This window comes from Cynoglossus semilaevis, unplaced genomic scaffold (genome assembly GCF_000523025.1).
Source record: "Cynoglossus semilaevis isolate Cse_v1.0 unplaced genomic scaffold, Cse_v1.0 scaffold2952, whole genome shotgun sequence".
NCBI lineage: Eukaryota > Metazoa > Chordata > Actinopteri > Pleuronectiformes > Cynoglossidae > Cynoglossus > Cynoglossus semilaevis.
In genome coordinates, this window is record NW_007585320.1 from 1 (window position 1) to 4668 (window position 4668).

The 4668-nt window shown below is 35.8% G+C and overlaps 1 long non-coding RNA gene across 2 annotated transcripts; it reads left to right on the forward strand.

The window, feature by feature from the left end:
- The first annotated feature begins 54 nt into the window (after positions 1-54).
- On the forward strand, positions 55-4072 carry LOC103399023 (uncharacterized). Of its 2 annotated transcripts, none has more exons than XR_003049129.1 (4): positions 55-746; positions 847-988; positions 1074-1120; positions 3306-4072. It is a non-coding gene; the product is annotated as an uncharacterized LOC103399023 (long non-coding RNA). The 2 variants fall into 2 exon arrangements; XR_003049127.1 differs by having other exon boundaries at positions 73-746; positions 865-988.
- Positions 4073-4668: the final 596 nt, after the last annotated feature.

The window sequence follows — 4668 nt, forward strand, 5'->3', positions numbered from 1 at the left end:
ACCCATGAAAAGCTTAAATCCATTTCTTTTCATACCTCTAACAGTGAGGTTCAATCAGCTCCACACAAAACAATCACTGCACTCAAATGGTTCATCTCATTACTTTGGCCATGACCTAAACCCAAGATGCACATTTAAAAAAACAACAACTTGTCCACAGAGAAGTTAGGAGGGGGACTAAATCGTGCTCACAGTAAAACAGACTTACTGGTTTAAAGATGGCTTTGTGGGTAGTTCACTGCATAGTATTTGCTCTTTCCAGCTCCAATGTCCTGTAAACATTTCACAACACTCTGTAAATGAATTCTGAAAGTGTAATTTCAGGTGACAAAATCTTGAAATGTTTCCCACCATATCGATCACATGTGACCATTGCGCCCAGTTGTTTTGACTTGAACTAGAAGCCCAAACAGCTAACATTCGTGTCTCATGCGCCGGATCTGCAACCAGAAATAAGGACTGTACAACGTATTATAGAAAAGCTCATTGGTGAAAATCTACATATACAAATATATATTTATATATTTGATTAAATGAAACAGCAGCTCCATATTCCTATTTCCATTATACAAATGTTCCAATACCATCATGCTTTCCTTTCGTCCGAATAGCTGCACACAAATATCATCCATCCATCCATTTTCATCCTCTTATCCGTTAACGGGGCACGGGGGCAGCAGTCGCCACCTGAATCACACTGCACTGTACCAACCCACATCAGGGGCATCTACGTCTTGTTTGCAAAGGTAAAGGCGGTAGATTGTTCCACCTCCACAAATGTTAGTCCTGCATCAGTAATCCTCTAGACTCCCTGCTCTTTTGTAAACCAATAACCCTTTAAAGTAGATTTACAACCCTACACAGCTCCCTGTGTGTCCATCCATAAATCAGCTTGAAAGGCTAGAAGAGGAACACAACATTCCTCACTCCGACTTAACCCCTGTCAGCTGCAGTGACTCTGTACATTTGTGCAGACACCTGGATCTGGGTATGTGCTGCAGGGCCACAGGCAGCTTGTAAAACTCTAAACCGAACTCTGGCGTCATGGAACTTTTTTTTCTCTCATTTTGTAGAAGGAGGAGGAGAAAGAGGAATGGGAGGAAAGAGGACAAGTGGACATGTAAGCATACATATGTTTTAAGGAAGTGGGAAGAGACAGACTTTTCCTGGAGAGATTAAAGGAGAGAGAAAATAGAAGAGTAAAAGTCTGTAACCTTTAACACTAGAAGTGCCACTGGTATTGTTTATATTTATACAGTAGTGCAGCATATGCTATTTAAAGATATTTCAGTAAAAAAAAAAGACATTTTAGGAGATTTTAATAACATTATTTTGATTTGTTGTTATCAAAGTGAACAATTCTGTTTTCTTATAACGCTAGTTGATGAGATGCATTAATCAAATATGATCTTGAATTGAGCAGTACCAAAAGTATGGCCCAGGAACCAGAGGTTGCAGACAACTCCAGAGTAGAGTCAATGTTGTCAGATAGAAAGACTCACATGAGTGCCACTTAGTAACACAGTGTACCAGAAATGACCCCAAATAAGGGCAGTACCATAGAGTGAGCCTGCAGTTGTGGAATTACAGGACTGGTCTTTTCATTAGAATCACAGGACTGAGCAGAAGTCTCTTTAAACAGATGTTTAGCAGAAGTCTCACACTTATACGCAGTCGGTGTTGACTTGAACATAAAGCTGTTCTGCAACAACAGCTGTGGTGTGAGTGGGCTTCGGCCCACTGAGCAATTTTAGAGAACTGGAAAAATTGCCCAATGTCATCCAATTGGTCTGATTTGTCTTTATTTATAAAGCTCTATTGGCTTTGTTGACAGACAGGTTTCTAGTATTTTAATTATCTTTAAGCAAAACAAGCTTAACAAGCAAAACAAGTTATTTCTCTGTTCTCTGTCCATATCACTATAATGATTCATTTTCCATCTGTGTCCATATATATATGTATATATACAAAAACAAATAAAAAATCCACTTAAATACAGTTACATTAAATATTCAGTAATATTTTACACCTTTTACTTTAATCTTACCATCATTCAGTCATAATGACTTTATTCTTTACATGACACAAATATGGATTTTATTCAATTAATTTTGTCTCTTAACACGTCAGGGAATGTAAATAGTTATAAATATTTTAAATAATCAAGTTGACAGTTAAGTTACAGTAATGAGTAAAGTATCACAGTAGGAGTGAATAATTCAGCTTAAAATTCAAGAGGAATGCTGAAAAAGGAGGAATGTATAAAATCTAAATGAACTGATTTGGTGTCTTTTTTAGTACAATATTTATTAGTGATGGAGAAAAAAAAGTATTGTTCTTAAGAACATTGGATCATCCTCAACCAAAAAATATATAAAAAGTTTTTACATGGGGGAAATGTTTGTATTGTATGATATTAAAATGATTCATTATTCAAAGATAAAAAAATTACATGAATTTATCTCCCTAATAAATCTATGCTAAAAAAGAACAAAACTATCTGATCTTACTAATCTGTGAGATGCTACGATCTGGGATCAGTTCTAAACACTAGTTCAAAAGGAGTTGTTGTTGTAGTGCTCAATCCGGGCCACAATGGTGGACACCAGCTTCTCCAGCTGCTTGGCCCTCAACCTTCCCGTCTCCAGCACTTCCTCGTGGTTGGCTTTCTCCTGACTGTCGTAGTCCATCACGGCCTTGTTGCTGATCAGGGACATGGCGAAGCAGCGCATCCCAGCGTGGTGGGCTACGATGACCTCATGAGCAGTGCTCATTCCTGCAGAGGACACAGATAAGATGGTGAGTTGACACCGGAAGTTTGGGCTCAATGATGTAATGCATTACTAATATGTTGTCTTGAAATGGTCATTTAATAATTAAATAATGAATTGATTGTAACCAGATCACAAATAGCTAATAATAAAATAGCTAAAACGTTGACAGAAATAACTTTTTTTAAATTGCAAACAACACAACAAAAGTTCCTAAAACCAGTGTAAATGATAAACACTAGCTAACCAACAAATACTATAAACATAGACAAAACATAACAAATTGCTCTGTTTAAAAAAAAAAGCTGTTCTGCAACAACAGCTGTGGTGTGAGTGGGCTTCGGCCCACTGAGCAATTTTAGAGAACTGGAAAAATTGCCCAATGTCATCCAATTGGTCTGATTTGTCTTTATTTATAAAGCTCTATTGGCTTTGTTGACAGACAGGTTTCTAGTATTTTAATTATCTTTAAGCAAAACAAAAAACAGTTTTTAAAGCAAAATGTGATAAAATGATTATGTTTGTGTTCCACAGGAAAGGAATTTCGGCATTGACTGTGCAGCTTGACGTCTGTTCCATCCCAGGAGAAACAAAGACAACACTGTTCTTAGGTTGAACATTTTATTGCAAAGATAGGTCCATGGTTTTTAGTACAACTACCTCTTAAAGCAAGCAGCTTGAACCCCTGTCCGTTAGTAGTTATTTCTCTGTTCTCTGTCCATATCACTATAATGATTCATTTTCCATCTGTGTCCTTATATATATGTATATATACAAAAACAAATAAAAAATCCACTTAAATACAGTTACATTAAATATTCAGTAATATTTTACACCTTTTACTTTAATCTTACCATCATTCAGTCATAATGACTTTATTCTTTACATGACACAAATATGGATTTTATTCAATTAATTTTGTCTCTTAACACGTCAGGGAATGTAAATAGTTATAAATATTTTAAATAATCAAGTTGACAGTTAAGTTACAGTAATGAGTAAAGTATCACAGTAGGAGTGAATAATTCAGCTTAAAATTCAAGAGGAATGCTGAAAAAGGAGGAATGTATAAAATCTAAATGAACTGATTTGGTGTCTTTTTTAGTACAATATTTATTAGTGATGGAAAAAAAAGTATTGTTCTTAAGAACATTGGATCATCCTTAACCAAAAAATATATAAAAAGTTTTTACATGGGGGAAATGTTTGTATTGTATGATATTAAAATGATTCATTATTCAAAGATAAAAAAATTACATGAATTTATCTCCCTAATAAATCTATGCTAAAAAAGAACAAAACTATCTGATCTTACTAATCTGTGAGATGCTACGATCTGGGATCAGTTCTAAACACTAGTTCAAAAGGAGTTGTTGTTGTAGTGCTCAATCCGGGCCACAATGGTGGACACCAGCTTCTCCAGCTGCTTGGCCCTCAACCTTCCCGTCTCCAGCACTTCCTCGTGGTTGGCTTTCTCCTGACTGTCGTAGTCCATCACGGCCTTGTTGCTGATCAGGGACATGGCGAAGCAGCGCATCCCAGCGTGGTGGGCAACGATGACCTCATGAGCAGTGCTCATTCCTGCAGAGGACACAGATAAAATGGTGAGTTGACACCGGAAGTTTGGGCTCAATGATGTAATGCATTACTAATATGTTGTCTTGAAATGGTCATTTAATAATTAAACATTATATATTATTATTAATGAATTGATTGTAACCAGATCACAAATAGCTAATAATAAAATAGCTAAAACGTTGACAGAAATAACTTTTTTTAAATTGCAAACAACACAACAAAAGTTCCTAAAACCAGTGTAAATGATAAACACTAGCTAACCAACAAATACTATAAACATAGACAAAACATAACAAATTGCTCTGTTTAAAAAAAAAAA